Raw genomic sequence first — 19,816 nt, 5'->3', positions numbered from 1 at the left:
TATAACTTTGTATGAAATGAAACTTTATTTTCATTCTAAATCACACACATTCATAACTAGTTTCTAACCTTCTCTCCATGCCAATGTCAGCATACATATTCAAAAAATAAACAATAAGGCGTTGCTTTACTCATGCCAGCATGTGGCTGCCACCTGACACATCCCTCCACACTAAGCACCAGAGTGTGACTGGCTCCTCAACACAAATGCCAAGCATGCACCAATGTGTGATTGGCAGCAAATATGTTAAGCTTGAATTAAATAGTGCATATTCTAATTTCTTGATAGTTTTCCCCTTAAGCATTATGTTCTCATGCTAATTTTTAATATTTATTTAAACTTAAAATTTTAAATTTTCTGCAAAGTTCAGTTAATTATTTTTATAGCAATTAACTTTTTTTAAAGATTTCGAATATTTCTAATAACATACTGTAGCGGAATATTTGCATGAAGAATCCATGTTTGCTGGGTTGTACCCGTGCCCACTCGTCATAGCGGGAGTATAAAGACTTGAACTTTCATTGAGAGACTCACTTGCGATTGTACTTCACTGTTCCTGCTTGCTCGTGGTCGACATCTGACACTGGCTTATCATCATGCATTACGAAATTTCATATTTTACCTTTATCTAAAAAAAAAAAAAAAAGGTAAAACATGTAATTTCGTACAATACATAAAAGTTAATTTTATGGTTTACTAAAGTCTTCGGCTTTCCTTTTAATGAACCTTCTGGCAAGTCTGGAGTATCATGGTTCTAAACCATTGCCACAATACAAAGCAAAGCAAACTAAAATTATGAGAAAGTCTGACAATATGTAACTTTTATGTTTACTTCAATATTTGGATAGTGCTTTTCACTTTATGGATTTTTGTAAATTAAAAAAGTCCAAAAATTCTATATATTAAAAAAAAAAAAAAAAAAAAAAAGAGAGAGAGAGAGAGATGGAAACTTGGCTGGCCCTAAGTGGTAGGCAACTGCCTAAAGCATCAAAACCAACTGAACTAAAAAAATATTATATATATATATATATACACATGATGAAAAAAGACATAGCAATACCTTTTTTCATCACGTGCTGTACAATGATGTAAGACGTAGATCCACACTGAAGAGGAAACTTGGTAACTCATTAAGATTAAATATTCAATGTTAATTCAATTTATTTGGCACTCTATTGTGCATATTCAAGAACAGTTACATTTTTGATACTGTTGTAATAGGAATAGAGCAGATCAAAATAACATACAAGGGCCAAACAGAGCTAGAAACAAAAGTGCTCAATTATCCAATAGGAGGCTCACCAAGAGAAGGTTTTGGTTGCTTATTAAGACAAAGGTTTCAGTTCTCGAAATTTTGAGTTCAGGTTCCGAATTAGCTACGTCATCAGCGTTAGTGACATAGATTGATTCAGAAATGATGCAGTCCAGAAAAGGTTATTACTATTTTTAGAATACAGACAGGAAATACCGAAATTAAAAATGAAGAATTGAGAAGCTAAATTAAATTATAAAGCTGATTTACATACTTTTCACCTTACAAACACACACATACACATACATACATACATCCACACATATATATATTTATTTATTTTCCAATTGCCTGAATCTAGAAAATAAAAAGGAATATATATATTTTTTCCCCTGATGGCGGGCTTTCAGCCGACTTCGGCTTGGCCACTACTAAGGCCAGAAGTGGTGGTCACTTTATTATAGAAGCACCTAATAGGTGGGCCATCTTTGCCCCCTATGAAAGCACAGACAGTTACAGCCATGCTTTTTCTGGGATTCGAACCCAGGCACTTTGGTATTGCAGTTGGCTCCCCTAACCACTATACCATCTGGGCAGCATAAAGGAATATTAAAATAAAATGATATACAACAGTCATTGAAAGGCTTTTTGGCTATTCCTATATTTTGAGATGCACAGCAGACAAGAACAGACAAAGTGGATGCGACCATGCGGTGCAAAATGAGAAATGTGCGCCAGCTGCCGACAGGATTTCACAAACTCTTTTTACTCTCTAATAAAAGAGAGTCAGATTTAAAACAGTGACTTTTTTATGCAGTAACATCCACAGGGTCTATTTGGATTGTGGTAGTGATATAGTTTATGTAACAATTACACCATAATAGAGGTGAAAATGCTTTTTTTCAGGTAAGTTTGTATTGCTTGTTCTACCTGCACCTTTAATATTTTAAGTTCATTTAATAATTTTAAACACAGAATTTAAAAAAATGGAGAATATGTGTCAGAAGACTGGCTGCTATATTCTACCTTAACATTGGGTTAAATTGAAGCATACTGTTAAGAATTTCGCTAAACCTGCCCACAACTGCTGCTACCAGCGAAAGATCTTTTTCTACACTAAAAATTACTTTTGTAATTAAAATTCTGAACAATGTTAACTCAAAATTGTCTTAATGGATTAGCAATGTTAGATATTGTACATGAATTGAATAATAAATTAGACATGAAAGAAGTTATTCACGATTTTACAGAAAAAAAGTTCGAAAGAAATTATTTTAATTTAGGTTTAAATTTTCCGTACTGTACTAGTATTCTTTATTGTTTTAAAGTATTGTTTCCAAAGTTTGTGTGCTTTTAATAAAAAAAGTCAACATTGTATGAGTGCTATTGTCTTAATTCACTTAGAACATATTTTCCTGGTTATCACGTTTTATAAATCTGTTTTTTTTTTTTTTAATTTTTTATTTTTTTTTAATTTTAGAAGCTTGGGGGCAGCACTTTCGAGATTTGGGTACGGCAGCAAAAACACCATAGCAGATAAATATAAAAGATTTAAAATATCTATAAAATAAAATAGCGAGTTTTATAACATAGCTTTAAAATACAACAGAAAGAATTGAGAGAAGAAAATTATATAAAGAAACAAAATGACATTTTCTATAACAGAAATACACATTCCCTTCTGTGTATCCAAAAAGTCTGATTTGGAAACGTTTGTACCTTTAAACTTTCTAGCGATAAGAAAAAGCATCTAGTAGTTATTCAATAATTCCTGCATTGTCCTTCCTTTTCAGAAGTAAATACACCCCTCTAAGCAAGAATCATATTACAAATGTATACACACATATATATATGTAATGAAACTGTGGTTGGATGACACGACATGAATGATTTGATCGTGAATGCGGTACAAACTTGCATTAAAATTTCCGATGAAGCAGGACTTTTCCCATGATTCACTGCGAACATACCTTAACAAACTCGTGTAGAATTTTTCATAATTAGAACTGGCCGAAGAATGTAATGACAGAACAATTTTAAAGGCATTGAAATACGAATGCTGAGACGTAGATGTGTAGAAATATTAATTGCGTAGATACTTGATGCTTAGAGTGTCCATCCATTTTTGAAGAAGAAGCAGTCGAGCCGGATTACATTCCTTTTAAATTTAAATTCCGATTTTGTGGCCACAACTCACTTGGCACTCTACTCATGCCTATTAAAGAATATTTACAATTTTGATATTATTGGCATAGAAGCGAATACAGCAGCACACACGATTGCAGAAAGACGTCTGGCCAAGAGGAAAGCACAAGTAAAAGTGAAGCATCAGTACATAGAAAGAAGGGAGGGAGTCAAAAGTTTCAGTTTTTAGTTTTGGTTTACAATTTTGGTGATTGGTCAAGAAGCATCTGCATTAAGGGTTACATAAGCTCACATGATTAATTTGAATGACACAGTTTAGATTTACAGCGCTATTTTTAGGACAGATAGATGAAATTTCTAAATGAAATAAAAAATAAAAAAGGTTATAGTGAATTAAATTTAGAAATTTGCTTTCATATTTTTGATCTTACATATATATATATGGTCACCCGGTGTTGAAATGACTAGCATGTCACGCAGCTACACCACAGGTTCAGGGTTCGATCACTGGCCTGGACAAGGTTGAGCCTTTCATTTTTTAAGTGAGACGATAAAATGAGTAACAACTTTATTGGGGACTAAACACCGGGGCGCCTGCGACAAGCTGACCACTTGCCCAGGGCATATGCTGATGCACTCCGGGGCCCAAGTATCAGAAAAAGCAGAAAAAGGCACTACAGGCCATAGCCCATTAGGGCTGTTGCGCCACTGAGTTTAGTGTGTATATATAGTCGCAAACAGCAAGGAACTTCACGAAAGAGGGAAAGCATTAGTTAAAGAAACTCTGCTCTTTTTTAGGATCTTACAGGTGCTTAAGCCCTGAGATCAAAAAGTTATATATAAAGATTAAAATATACTTTCTAATTATATACACTTAGATCTTAATTATCTACACCATCTTGGAAAGTTGCTAACCCACCGACAACTAATTTTTCATTAAGTTGATACATGAAAGGCAAGAAACATTTTGAAAATGGTGACACACTAAGAATTCCAAAAAAGTATAATAAATGAATTTTAAAAAAATCTCAAAGACTTCAGATTTTATAATATAAAGGGCATTTTTTTAATGTTTTGTGAGGTAACTTTCTTTATTAAATATGTGCTTCACACTTCAATCACATATCAACAGCAATATCACAATATATTTAAAAACAGCATATCTTTAGAATTTCCGATACACAGTCTCACACACTGGAAATAATTTTTTTTTTCCCCCATACAGTGTTGCCATTCCTCGCTTTGAAATCATTGAGACTGTTAATCAAATATTCATTAAAGTTTCACAAAATTTGAAAAAGGTAATAAAACAAATTCAACATTCAAAATTTGGGCTTCCAAGTACTCAATGTTCAATTGGAAGACTATGTTATTCAAAATTTGCTGGCTCTAGGTACTGTTGTTTTTTCATAATGCGATAAACATTCATGCATTCATGAAGATTCTACATTATTAATTGCTTTTAAATATAATACATGGTGATTAATATTTGGTGGCAACAGCTTGAAAAGTGAATCAACGCAAAATGCTGTTTTGAAACTAATAGCTCTTTGGGTCCAACGACCAGATTCGGGTGGAGACGTATGTTATTCAAAATTGGATGGCTCTAGGTACAGTTTTTTTTATCACAATACCAGAAACATTCACACATTTATGCAGATTCTTCATTATTTAACTTCTTTAAATATAACACAAAGCGATTTGATATTTGGTGGCAACAATTTAAAAAGTGAAACAGACATTTAAAGTTTTCAACACAAAATGCCAAAATGAAATTAATAGCCATCCTGGGCTAAGGAGGAAAAAAAAAAAAAAAGGCATTAAACAACTATAACAAAACACATGTTTTTCAAGAAATCCACGAAATTTTCACTTAGAAAATATCAGAGAATTACACAAATTCAACATCAAGCACAGATTTTGACCTATAAAACCTGATGGTTCAAGAAATACAACTTTATGGATTTCAAATTGTTGCATTTTCAATTGCTGCACAAAATGCCATAATTTTTGAAAAAACGCAGAGCAGACAGGATAAACTCTACAGTTCCATTATGATTTCTTACAACATTAAAAAAATGTACTCAATGTGACAAAAACAAACACTAATCAGAAAAAGTCAAATTTGAAGACATTGAACCTACACTAGCCTGCTGTGGATGCAAACCTGGCTTGCAACATAAAACACATCTTAGTGACACAATGGGCTGCCTACTTTGGCAATGCCTTATAAATATTTTTCAGGGGGTTGCGGATAATCAGAAAGAACCAATTATTTAGACTGATCTTTTTATAATTGCAGGCAATTTTTTTTTTTTTTTTTTTTTTTTTGAGATTAACAAACTTAACAACTACATAATGTAGAACATGATATCGTACCACGAACAAGAATAAATTCACAACAGGTCTCATTGAGAAATCTTCAAATTTTCCATTAGATACATCAGCCTACTAAATAAATTTCTCAGATAATAATAATAAGTTGCACTAAAATGATAGAACAAAAGTTCCTGCTTATAAAAGAAACAAAGCGGTTATGTATTTACCACTTATAAAATATGCAGGGATAGCATGGAATTTTTTCTATTTAACTCCAATACAAAGTAACATTCTTATCAGGTCACAAGATATAGTAGTCATGATGCATATTTGGTGATTGACAGTTTATACATATAATAAAGGTCTAGAAATGAAAAAAAGATATCAGGTCACAAGGTGTCACACATATGATGCACATCTGGTGAGTGATGTTTAGTACGTACAGGATTGCCCCTCAAACAGGAGAATGAAATTCCCTGATTTTTCCAGGTTTTCCAGGTGTGTTTTAAGAAAATTCCAATCTATCCGCGTAATGCACATTGGCTGTGCTAAGAGGTAAATTAATTATGGTATTACCTGAGAACACAAAAATTTGCCAATTACATATGACTTATTATATATGTTAACGTGAAAGACTCAAATTTGAGAATGTCGACTTTCACCGGAGAATGTCAACATTCACCAAATACGTCGGTGAAAGACCGAATATTGCATTACATTCTTGTACATTCGGACCTTCACCTGTGTATGTCGACAATCACAAATATGCTCTGGTGTAGGTTGAAAAGAGAGGAGTATATGTACACGCTGTCATTGCAAAAGGAAATGTTCCACAAATAAATGCAGTTGTAAAAGCAAGGGCCTCTTGTGCAATTCAAAGTGTCATAATAGTTTAAGTTGTTGCAATAAATAAGATTTGAATCACGTAATTTAGTAAGTTTTTAACTTCTATTATTTTCCTTTCTCATTTTAAATGTACAGTGTTTTTTAAGTTCTTGTTTTAAGTCTCAAGTGCGTTTTTTCGCGACCGAATTACGGAGAAGAAAATGTAATATTCTTATGTGTTCAACATTCACCATTAGTACATGGTGAATGTCGACATTTACTGGTGTAAGTCAGAAATAAGAGTATTTGGAAAATATTTCGGACATACACCAAGCGACTGTGTATGTTAACATTCACCGGTGAAACTCGAGATTCTCCAGATTTCAGTGTTTCACAGTAACATGCATTAATATTTTAACTAATGTGAATTCTTTTCTCCACTGAAGATTGAGATTAGAATCTGCCTAATCTGGATCAAAAATGTCCTTTTTTGCAGACATTTTGCCAGCTAAACGAAATATTTTAAAATAAATTCAGGTATTTTATATTTATTCAGCAGCATACATACGCAAAAAATATGCGCATTTAAATTCGTGATGGTATGTCAACATAGTGCTAGAATTAATTTCAGGAATATACCACAGAAAATTTCCTGAAATTTGAAAGTATTATTTACTAATAAATAAATTTAGAGGGAAGAAACCACATTAAATGATATGAATAACATAAAAATAAAGATAATTACTTAAAAATTGAATTAGAATAATCAACGATATTTTAGCCAAAGTATTTATATTTAATGGTTAGCCTAGATGACAGATTACTATTTTTTTTTTTAACAGCAAAATGACAAATAAGGCATTTATTAAAAAGGGAGGAAAAAAAGATTTAAAGATTTTGTATACGGGAAGGCCTGGGCACAATTTTGAAAACCGTTGCCAACACCAAAATGACCCGTTTACTGCTCATTATAATGTCGCCAAATACCGTCTGTCTTTGTAACAATAGATGGCGTTGCTGCCTGATGATTCAGTTCTGGTTGCTATGGTAACAAACTTTCAACTCTTAACTTATGTGATCTGTATTCTATTCTTTTTTGTTTTTTACTTCCTTGTACGAAGTAAAAAGGAAGTATTGTAATCACGAAAAGTTTCAGGCAGCATATTTCAACGAAAATATCCATTTTGACCGCCATCGAATGCAATTTAACGATGTTTTTGCGTCATATCTGTATGTAAGGACAGAATAAAATACCCTTTTCCTTCAAAAAAAATTATAAAACTGTTTTAAAATTAATTCTGAAGAGAATTTTTCGTGGCGTCTGTATGAACGTACGTACTTATCTTGCATAACTCAAAAAACGAGTAGCCTCAGAACGTTGAAATTTTGTATAGAACTGATATAACATGTAGATGTGCGCCTCGTATTTTGGTTGCAATCGGCCGCACCAAATGTATGTAAATATATTTATATATATATCCACTCTAGTACCCGGCTCAGTAATCTCAGTTTCTTTACTCTTATATGTTTGTAAATTATACATTTTTTTGCTTTAAAAAAGATTTAATTATGTTGTTTTTATCTTCCGGTTAAGGATTTTATGCCTTTAGTAAATCTGTGTGCAATATTTTTAGAATTATCAGTAATTTTAAAGTTGTTTAATTGCCGCTAAGCCTGTTTTTAATGGCGGCCATTGATGTTTACATTTGAAACAAGAGACTAGTGGATTTGTTGCCAATCTAGAGAAACTTAGCTTCGCAACAACAAAGATAATGCATTCATTTATTATTGCCAATTAAATCATGCTTAATTTTTTCGAGGAAATAAGCATTTGAGATTTACTTCGTAATTTTAAATGAGAAATACTCAATCGTCTGTGAAAAACTGTTTTGTTTTGTTTGCTTAATTTCTTTTATACATAGTTCTAGCTTTATTATAGTATTTGAATAGAACATGTGGCAACGATTAGATAATTCTTTAAATGATATACATTTTGTGCATTCTGAGTTATAATATGAATGAAATATAATACTGTGAAGTAAACCTAGCGCCAGAGTGTAACTATGGTAGCCAAAGTGTCACTATGGTAAACAAAGTGAATTTTAAAGAATGCATTTATTCTATTTTGGTTTATGTGCTGTCGGCGAAGTAGGTTTAATTCAATCTAATAAGTTTAAATAAAATGAAGAAAAAATGTGTATAATTTAATATTCCGTACAAGGAAGTCATGTGGTGTACATATCAGATTTTTTTAATTGCTACAGTGCTACGAGTGAAGTGTGCTGTGTCGTCAGGTAGATGGCACTCCTTCTATATGAAAGTGTTATGTAAAATAAATTAGTGATATTACAGTCCGTTTACCTTTTTATGTGAACTTATTTTTAACATTCCTGGTCCGTTGAGCCGGAGAGAAGAGTTAGCGAGCTTTGGATATGATGTGATTTATTCAAATATTAGCAAGTTAAATCACTTTCGATTTGTGGGTTAATAATCAGCTTACTGTACTTTCGATTCAATTTGTAGATTATGCGTGTGGCATCTGTGGTGAAATCAGTTTCGATTTGTGGAATATTCCCGTGGCATGGTGTAGCGTAGAAACCTCAACATTGGGGTCAGTACGTTCCAATATTTCATCTTCTTTTGCTAGAGTTGTTAGTATAATATTTATTGTTATTCATAATGGCTCATTTGAAACCAGTTTTAACTAAAAAGGTGGTTCTAAAAAGCAATATAACAACGTGTAAAGGCAAGGTAAATTCGAATTTAGAACAAGCAGAAATTTTAGAGGTAAAGTTGTTCGAAACGAAACTAAATGCTTTTAACAGTGAGCTTCATTCTATTTATGAGGAAATATTTTTGTTGTGTCCTGAAAAGGATTGTGATACATTCATTACGGAACAACAAACAATACAAGAAACTTTAGATGAATTATGGATAACTATACATAAAAAGTTACAGAAACTTTCCAGTGACTCTGTTATCGAAACAAGTAGTGTAGCAAAAGTAAATTCGTCTGACGTTCGATTACCAAAATTAGAGCTTTCTACCTTTACAGGGAAAAATATAGATGAGTGGATTAGTTTCTATGATCTTTTTAAGGCTAGTATAGATAACAATCCGAATATTTCTAAATGTCAGAAGTTTCAATATTTAAAGGCTTCTTGTAAAAAAAAGGCTTTGTCTATTATTGAGTCAATTCCTATTTCTGACGCTAATTATGATATAGCATTGCAACTTTTACAGGAACGTTATTCTAATAAAAGAGAATTAACTAATGCATGAATTCGTAAAATGTTTAATTTGCCAAATGTTTCTGATTCAGCTTAAGCTATTTTACATTGTGTTGATGTAGTGAATGAATGTGTACGCTCTTTGAGAACTCTTAAGCTAGAAGTTTCTAATCTTTCTGATGTTCTTTTTGTTTATCTGATAACTGAGAAATTAGATAAAAACATAAAATTTTGGTGGGAAAGAACCTTGAAAAAAGATGAATTAGGTACTTTAGATAATTTACTCCAGTTTCTAAAAGACCATGCTAGAACCCTTCAGAATAGTAGAAACCAATCTAAAGATTTTCGGAAATTTTCTAATTTTAAAGTAACTTCTTTAGTGTCGAGTAAAAACAGTTGTATAATGTGCAAGGAAGATCATTCTCTTCACAAATGTGGTAAGTTTTTAAACTCAAGTGTCCAAAAAATCGAATTTGTTAAGAAACACAAACTTTGTTTTAATTGTTTATCTTCTCAGCCTCATTTAGTGAAAAACTGTCGTAGTTTACATAAATGTATGACGTGTAAGTTACCTCATCATACTGTTCTTCATTTTGATCGAAATATCAAAACTAGTGAAAATGAGAAACCAAAACAAATGTCCTCACTCTCCCCCAGAGCCGGAAGAAGAATGAAGTCATTACAAATGCCACAACACGTACAGGACAATTTAGTTATTCTAAAGGTGAAGCGAAATGTGTATTACTGTGTACTGCTCTCATTAAAGTTAGTGATTCCAATGGTAAAGCCATCCCTTGCAGGGCTTTACTAGACTGTGGCAGGGAAGCCAGCTTTGTAAGTGAAGAGTGTGTCAGAAAACTAAAGATAGGTAGATTTAACAAAAAAATTGAAGTATCGTGCCTTGGTTCCTTCAACGCTGTAACAAGTGGAGAAGTGGAATTAATTTTTACCCCGCACTTTGAGTCAAATTCAAACATATGCATTCGTGATTCCAAGGATAACTTCAGATGTGCCTAACGTGTCGCTTCCTTCTAAAATTGCATATCATTTTGATGATCTAGTCTTAGCTAATCCTAAGTTCTATGAAAGAAAACCTATAGATATTTTGTTAGGTGTAAATGTATTTTTTACTATGCTTAAGGTAGACATCATAAAGAGAGGAGAATCATTACCCTTTGCAATTTTTTCTCAGTTGGGTTGGATCATTTCCGGAAACACTATTAGTCATGACTCGAATCTAACTAACACTTTTACAGTGAATAATCTTCAGTTGAATACAAACGAATTAGTTGAAAGATTTTGGTCTTTAGACTCCATTCCTGAAGTCAAACGTATTTCAAGTGAAGATAAAAAATGTGAAGAGTTCTTTAAAACAACACACTTCCGTGATCAAAATGGTCATTATGTAGTGAAACTTCCATTTAAAGATAACAACCCTTCAAGGTTGGGTAAGTCTAAAGATCTTGCTTTACAAAGATTTAAATCTTTAGAGAGAAATTTCTTAAGATCTCCTGATACATATGATATGTATAAACATTTTATGAAGGAATACTTGGATCTTGGGCACATGGAACCAGTCCGTAGTTCAGAGTCCCCAAGTCAAGCATACAACATGCCACATCATGCAGTAATTAAGGAATCTAGCTCTACAAATAAAATACATGTGGTTTTAATGCTACTAGTAAGTCTTCATCAGGACTATCTCTTAACGACATATTGATGACAGGTCCCAGAATACAACAAGAGCTGTTTCCAGTTTTGGTCAAATTCAGATGTTACCCAGTAGTTGTCACAGCTGATATCATGAAAATGTTTAGACAAATTCTAGTTAATGAAGAGGATAGAAACTTTCAAAGGATATTTTGGCGGGACAGTCCAAGTGATCCTATTCAAGAATATAGACTTAATACTGTCACATACGGCACTGCCTCGGCTCCATATTTGGCTACTCGTGCTTTATACCAACTTGCCTACGATGAGCAGAATAACTAGCCCTTAGCTTCGAAGGCTGTACTTCAAAACTTTTTTGTAGATGATTGTTTGGTAGGTGCTCAAAACACTGAAGAGTGCAAAAATCTAGTAAATCAACTCTTGCAAATGTTAGAACGTGGAGGATTTCTTCTGCGTAAATGGTCATCCAATGACTTGACAGTGTCAGAGAATATACCCCAGGAGTTGAGAAATGATTCTGAGGCTATGAAAATTCAAGACAATAGCTCAATCAAAGTTTTAGGAATTAATTGGAACCCCCGTGAAGACTACTTTAACCTTTCCGTATCCATTTCTGGTGAAAAGTTTAAATACTCTAAAAGAGATATCCTTTCTGATTTAGCGAAAATATTTGACCCATTGGATTGGCTTGCTCCTTGTATTATTTATGTCAAAATCTTGATACAAGACATGTGGAAACTCCATTTATCGTGGGATGAACCTGTTAGTGATGATTGCTAACAAATGGAAGATTTTCCAAAATGATTTACATCTTATTCAATAATTAAAAATAACCGAGATTTGTTTTGATTCCTGACGTGAACTATATTGATATCTGTGCTTTTTGTGATGCCTCCGAGAAAGGCTACTGTGCAACAATTTATTTGCGTTCAGTGTCACGTAATTTGGACATCAAAGTAACACTCTTAACATCAAAAACAAGAGTTGCCCCTCTGAAAGTGCAATCATTACCTCGATTAGAGTTATGCGCTGCAGTTTTGTTAGTGAATTTGCTTAAATCAGTGTTAGAACATTTAGACTTTCCTATACGTAAAGTTTTGGCCTGGACAAATTCAACTGTTGTACTGTCCTGGATTTCTGCAGAACCATACCGTTGGGTTCCCTCTGTTGTAAACCGTGTTACTAAAATACAGAACACTTCCTGACGTTAGGTGGAACCATATCAATGGAAAGCGGAATCCAGCTGATTCAGGTACAAAAGGAATTGTGAAGTTGAACCTCTACCTGATTATTACCTTTATTTTGATGTAATTTAGTAAATCACGATTCGCAACAGTTGAGTTTTTTACATCTACACTTTCGAGTTTGTTCTATTGTTTACTTTTCGTTTTAAGTAATGAGAAAACTGACTTTCTGAGATGTTTTTCGTGAGTATTTAAAAAACTGATGAGTAATATTTTATGCCATTTATGTTCTGAGTATTGCTTTGAGGTGTCAAAGCTAAAACTAACACTTAATTAGACTTGTAAATAGAATCGTAATATTAAACTGTTTGTGTTGTGACGAGATGTCTTTCATTGGATAATTGATTGTATACTCATTTTCCATCATAATTCTTCTGATATCGAAGGTAAAACGGGACATCTGGCGTCCAACGACAGGACAACGGCTGCATTATTAAGATTAAAAAATATGTTTATATTTTCTTTTATTCTTTGTGCATTATGGATATTGTTTTGAAAGATAGAAAGCAATTTGGAAGGTTGTTTACTCGAGCATGTAATGCTTTTAATGAGGAAGAAATCAAATTAAATCGTGTTGATAAAATTAATAAATTAAAGCTAATTGAAGAGAAAGCTTTATTAATGATAGCATGTGAAGAGAAATATAAACATTTGTTGTATTCTGAAAATACTTCCGATACCAAAATAGAGAAAGCAGTAGATGAGTCAGAAATGTATATTGATCGATGGAGATCTTTAAAACAGAAGCTAGAAACACTAGTCAGTGAACAATTATCTTCTAAAAATGAAAATTTGAACATTGCTTCGCAGCCGAATATTTTATTACGTTACCCAAAAATAAAATTACCTACTTTTGACGGTAGTGTACGAAATTGGCTATACTTTTGGGGTCAGTTTCAAAAAATTGATGAGGACATTAATATCGATTTTCACGATAAATTTTCGTATTTATCTCAAGCAATGGAATAAGGCAGTCCTGCTGAAGAATTAATTAAGAGCTATCCCCCAGGGGGTAATAGTTACGAAAAAGCTTTAAAACAGCTGAAAATGTGTTTCGGCAGAGAGGAACTATTGATTCAGGTATATGTCAGACACTTATTAGTTCTTCAAAAACAGAACACTTCTAAAAATTCATTAAGAAAATTGTTCGATCAACTTGAGAGTAAACTTCAATCACTTGAATTATTAGGTGTTACTAGGGAAAAATATGCTGCAATGCTTTTTCCACTAGTTGAATCATCATTACCCGAAGAAACTCTTGTTGCTTGGCAGCGCTATAGATCTGCTCATCGTAGAATTCGAGAAGTGAATTTGGATGATTCAGACGAAAGTAAAACTATAATTGAGAAAAGTGATTTAGAATGCATTTTAGAATTTTTACAAGCCAAAGTCGAAGCTGAAGAACGCATTTGTTTTAGCCTCTCAAAGTTTCAACACATCGAAACCAAAAGCAGAAGTAAAACATAATCTTTCCTATGAGAAAAAAGTAATAGAGAACAAATGTAAGAGTAGAAAGTTTTCAAACATACCTAGTGCAACAGACCTTCTAACTTAAGTATCAAAACAGTGTATATTCTGTTCTAATTCACATTTTTCTGGAGACTGTCTAAAAGTAAGAAAAATACCTTTAAGGCAGAGGGAGTCACTAGTTCAACAATCTCACAAATGTTTTTTACGTTTGAAATCTGGACATTCAGTCAAGGATTGTAACTTGAAAGCTGGTTGCTTGTGTTGTGGTAAAAAACACCATATTCTTCTGTGTAGAAAGATGCACCAAATAACTATGACAAAAATCGAAGAATCATCTGAAGTTGAAAACTGAGATTAGTGCTGAAGTGGATCAAGCTCTTTCCAATTTATCTTCTACTCCGGACATAATGCTTCAAACATTCAAAGTTATAATTAGAAGTAATGGGAAAAAAAAAACGTGTCGCAAGAGCTATTATCGATACTGCTTCACAGCAATCATATTTATTAAGAAGTACAGCTAAAGAAATGAACTATGAACCTCAGAGTTGTGAATATTTACAACACTCTTTATTTGGAGGGAAGGAGTCAGGGATATGCAAGCATGATGTATACACTTTATATTTATTGAGTGTGCATGGGAATTATAATTGCAACTTTAAAGTTCTTAGTCAACAAATTATTTTTAAGTCAGTGCCACCTACTGTCAACAAGCTTTGTCTGAAAGAGTTAACAGCCTGTAATATAAATATTGTGGATGATTGTCAAAATCCTATTGAGATTCTTATTGGGGCTGATGTAGCTGGAAAACTCTTGACAGGTGGTCGTCGTGGGTTGCCTTGTGGTCTCGTAGCTATTGAGACCAAATTTGGATGGTCAGTTATGGGACGAATGCCGAATACTTCGAAAAGTGAGTTTTCATCATCTTTCTTAGTTACATCCTTGTTATCTACTGTGGAGACCATAACAGATCTATGGACTTTGGACTCAATTGGGATCTCTGATCCATCAGTCAACAAAGACCAGACTGAACTGCAAGAAGCTGCTCGGTTACATTTTCTAAATACATTTTCTAAATAAAACGCATAGACTCCAACCTTCAGCAAACCTTGTCAGTAGTCAACGCGCGAACGACATTTTTACAACTTTGAAAATGTGCGCGTAGCGTATGTTGTAATTAACCATTCATTAATTTTAAATTAATAATTAATTGTAATCAATTTTATTACATTTAAAATCCATATACATATAAAACTGAATAATTAAAAATATACCTTGTAAATTATATGCACGTTTAATTAGAAATTTTCTTTTAACTCCTCAAGCATTCACTAATAAAAAGTACTTCAAATCACTACTAATCATAGAAAAAATCAGAAGCTATAAATCATATCTTTATTCTGGATATGATTTCTACAGGGAAATAAAATTTAAATAACCAAGAATGATACATATTAAACAAAATATGCATAATTTATGAATGCAAAGATTTATATGTAGCATGCTTAGCAAACTTAAGTTCTGATTTTGAGAATGTTTTTTTATAACACAGTTCTTCATTTGCCTGCATATTTATTTTTTCAATCAAAACTGCTTCAAGAGTTTTAAGACCTAAATTTGGTCGAAATTCCGTCTGATTTTTTTTAACAATAGAAAAAATTCTTTCGCAAGCTGCATTTGAATGAGGTATTATTAAGACAGCAAGCATTACAGAAGGCAATACTTTGTATTTAATACACCCATTCATATTTTTTAATTTGGCAATTTCTCCCCATGCTATATCAATACGCAAATCTACAATTTCTTTCAAATCATCTACTTGATACATGGAAAATTCAATTTCTACTTGATTAAGACATTTTTCATCAAAAATGGATGGAAAAGTATTCATCAAGTAAAGAACAGAGGAAAATGAGACTTCAGTTCTCAAGTTGATGTCAGCAACTTCAGCATGTTTTAGAAATGGATCACTCAGTGGAAATTTATCAATTATATATGAACATGCAGTTACAAAAAAAGCTCGCACAGAATTGAAAAATGATTTCACTTCACTTTCATTCAACTTGGCATTTTTTAAATATAGTCTTGTTTCCGCACCAATCACTAAATTTTCATTTTCTTTTTGTTTACTATACTTTTGAAATGGAATAGACGTTAGAGTAACATCTTCATTTTCTTTAGAAATTACTGATGGTTTTACGAATCTAACAAATAAATTCATTAAAAGTTCAAAAAGTTCTCTTCTCAATTTATGTATATAAGGAGCTTGTTGTTGCAAATTAATATTTACTGTTATAAACAAAGGCAAAGTATTTTTCAAAAATAACAAGTACAATTTGGTGGTCGGTGACTGTAAAATTTTTTTAATGTTTTGCAATCTCTTTCCTTCATTCTCACTGTTATCTGGTTTTCTCCAAAAAAATTTATCACAGCATTTCACTGTTCCAAAATCCTTGTTATAGATTCTAAAAGAGACAACCATCTCGTACTGCAATATTTCAAAATTTTATGAGATTTTGCATTCTGTCCCAAAATTTGTTGAACAACTTTGAAGCTATGCTTCCGTTTCGAACTTTTCTCCAAGTAAAAATATATATCTATTATCAACATTTCAATTTCTGAGCCAATTAATTTTTCAGTAGCTTTTTTTTGCAGCTATATGCAAGAGGTGGCACGGACAACCTCGGGTGATTATACTTGGTTGATGCATTTTGATAAATGATGCTACACCTTTAAACTTTCCAATTATATTACTAGCATTATCCGAAGAAAATGATAAACAATTTTTCCATTCTAAACCTTTGTTTTTAAAGTTTTCATTTATACAATTAAAAATACCTTCTCCTGTATTATTCGTGCATTCTAAAATAGAAATCAATGAAGTAATTATCACTCCCTTTTCATTACTGTAGTATGTTATAACCAATGGGTACAGTTTGTTATCATTGTTATCATTACTTCCATCAGTACTTAGAGAAAATGATGTACTGCACACTGATTTTATAATATCAGCAACAGTATTTTCTGCAAGCGTTTTCACAATAGCAGCAGTTTTGGTATGACCGCAGCTAAATTTTTTTGCTATGGTAGAATCCGGAAACATTGCTTTGAAAAGCTCTTTGGAATGATCCGAAACAGAAAGCGGTAGATTATGTTCAATTAAAAAACGAACAAAATAGCATTCGGCTTTTATAGGATCTGTTTCATCATCTTTTATTAAGAAATTTGTTATTTCTTTAGATTTTACGGTGCCAAGTTCTATATGCTTTTGAGAAAACACATACCGTTTACAGTCATCTTTTCCGTCATGAGCAACTGAGAAGTCTTTGTTGCATACGCTGCAGTGTGCGTGATTCACAGAAATTTCGGACGCTTTAATGCATGGAAATTCTGAAGAATATGAATCTTTAAACTTCTGCTTTGATAATTTTCGCTTCTTCGTTCGAGGCAGCATTATGATTAAAAATCTTTCACCTGATTCACAGTTCACAAGACACATGCTAAGCTCTCGCCGTAAACTACACAATGCAGCCTAAACACGCATCAGCGAGGAACCTGGGAGACAGACAATTAGGTGGAACTATTGATAAGTCGTTAACGGTTGGAGTTACTGATCTACGATTGGCTAATTCTTCAAAACTAGGAACGCACTCAACACGTGATATATGATAACACGAGTATTCAGCCAATCATCGGATGAATTAGTTGGTTCCGTTTTGCGTACTGGTTCTCCTGCTCTTGCTTCTGTAAAATCCGTAGTTTTTTCCATACTTTTCGTAGCTCGTAGTTTTTCATGAATTTCCGTAGAAACTACGGAGAATCCGTAGTAGTTGGAGTCTATGAAAACGTATAGTCGATGATCGTCTCGAGGTTGATTTGCCCTGGTTGGAATATCATCCACCACTAACAGACTATTTTGACTTAGCCGAGAGAAGACTGAACAAAACTGTTAAACGTCTTAAAATCGAGTCCAATTATGAAGCTTATGGAGATGTTTTCAAGGAATGGCTAGAAGAGGGAGTAATTGAAGAGGCTGATAAAAATTATCAAGGGCAAGTTCTTTACCTTCTTCCTCATCGAGAAGTTATCAAAGAGAATAGCACTACAAAACTCCGACCGTTATTTGATGCTTCGGCCAAAGTAAAGGGATTTCCTAGTCTTAATGACTGCTTAGAAAAAGGCCCAAATCTAATAGAACAGCTTCCGAGTATTTTAACACGCTTTCGAAAAGAAGAGATTGGTGTTATTGCTGATATACGAAGAGCCTTTCTTCAAATAAGTGTTTCACCTACTGATAGAGACTTTTTGCGGTTCTATCAGTAGTTATTAGCGGTTCTATCAGTAGTATTTATCAGTAGTTATGGCTTGATAGTGATGGTCAACTGAAAGTGTACAGGCACTGCCGTGTAGTTTTTGGTGTAGCAAGTAGCCCTTTTCTTCTAAACTCTACTATTTAGCTTCACCTACAAACTGTTTTAGGGAAAATAGAAACCGGTGAATCCTTATATACGAAAGGTGTCATTCAAAAACTTATGCATAGTTTTTATGTTGACAATTGTGTCAGTTGTGTTAAAAATGAAGAACTCAAATCATTTTATTAGTGTATCAACTGAGGTAATGGCTGAGAGAAAATTTGAGCTTAAAGGGTGGGAGTTCAATGATATTAATGCTGATGCTTTTGCTGATACAAATGTGCTCGGTTTAATATGGAATAAAAAATCTGACACTCTAAGAATAAATACTGGTAGTATAAAAAAGTTATGTTTTGAAAAAGTGACTAAGCGCTTAATCTTATCTACAGCTCATAGATTGTTTGATCCTCTTGGTAGGTATTGTCCTGTTATCCTTATCCCTAAGTTATTACTTCAAGAAACCTGGAAGCAGAAGACAACATGGGATGAAGAAGTTGATACCTGTACGAGAACTACATTTTTAAAATGGTTGAAAGATATTGACTATCTGGAAAAGATCCATTTTCCAAGATATTTGGGTTCAAGGAGTACGAGTAAAAATACTTCAGTACATATTTTCTGTGATGCCAGTAAGCATGCTTATGCCGTGGCAGCTTTCATTCGTATACAAACTTTTGATTCTACTAAAGTACAACTGATACAAGCCAGGAGTGATACACCAAGTGGAAAAGAAGAAACTACTATCGCGAGATTGGAATTACTTGCAGCTACTATAACGTCTCGCCTTTCGTCCTCAATTTTGTCTGAGATACAGAGTGAAGAAGTTTACTTCTGGACTGATTCTTCTACTGTTTTAGCCTGGATAACGAGAGAAGAAGCCTGGAGTGTATTTGTCCTAGGGTGAAGGAAATTAGAAGACTAACAAATAAAGATTCTTGGAGACATATTCCTGGTTGCATGAATCCAGCTGATCTTCCAAGTAGAGGTTGTTCAGCTCTCTCCTTATTGAAATCTCAGTGGTGGTTAGGTCCAAGTTGGCTTTACTTGCCTGAAGAAGATTGGCCTAAAGGTGACTTAAATTTAGATGAGACTGAGATTGTTAGAGAAAAGAAAAAGAGCATAGTTTCTTCTGTAACTAAATGTTTAGTTTCTGCATGCTTGGTTACCAAGAGAGACTGGTATTACAGATATTTTTCCCAATACAAAAGGATAGTTAATCTAATTGCCTGGATCCTAAGATTCACCTCCAAT

At 33.2% G+C, this 19,816-nt stretch overlaps 1 protein-coding gene across 3 annotated transcripts in view; it reads right to left on the bottom strand.

Moving 5' to 3' along the window:
- Positions 1-19,816, bottom strand: part of Dd (CTD nuclear envelope phosphatase 1-like protein dullard) — an 85,913-nt gene that overhangs the window by 7,302 nt on the left and 58,795 nt on the right. The window contains exon 8 of one of the 3 annotated variants that reach the window (XR_015040380.1): positions 431-628. The exons of 1 other annotated variant lie outside the window; for it this stretch is intronic. The gene's annotated coding sequence lies outside the window, so the exon portion shown is untranslated. The remainder of the gene's footprint in view (positions 1-430; positions 629-19,816) is intronic. One more of the 3 variants, XR_015040381.1, reaches the window with a different exon arrangement.

This window comes from Stegodyphus dumicola, chromosome 3 (assembly GCF_044657685.1).
Source record: "Stegodyphus dumicola isolate Sdum_Otavi_A_Nest chromosome 3, ASM4465768v1".
Classification (NCBI taxonomy): Eukaryota; Metazoa; Arthropoda; class Arachnida; order Araneae; family Eresidae; genus Stegodyphus; species Stegodyphus dumicola.
This window is presented reverse-complemented; position numbering and strand designations above follow the sequence as displayed.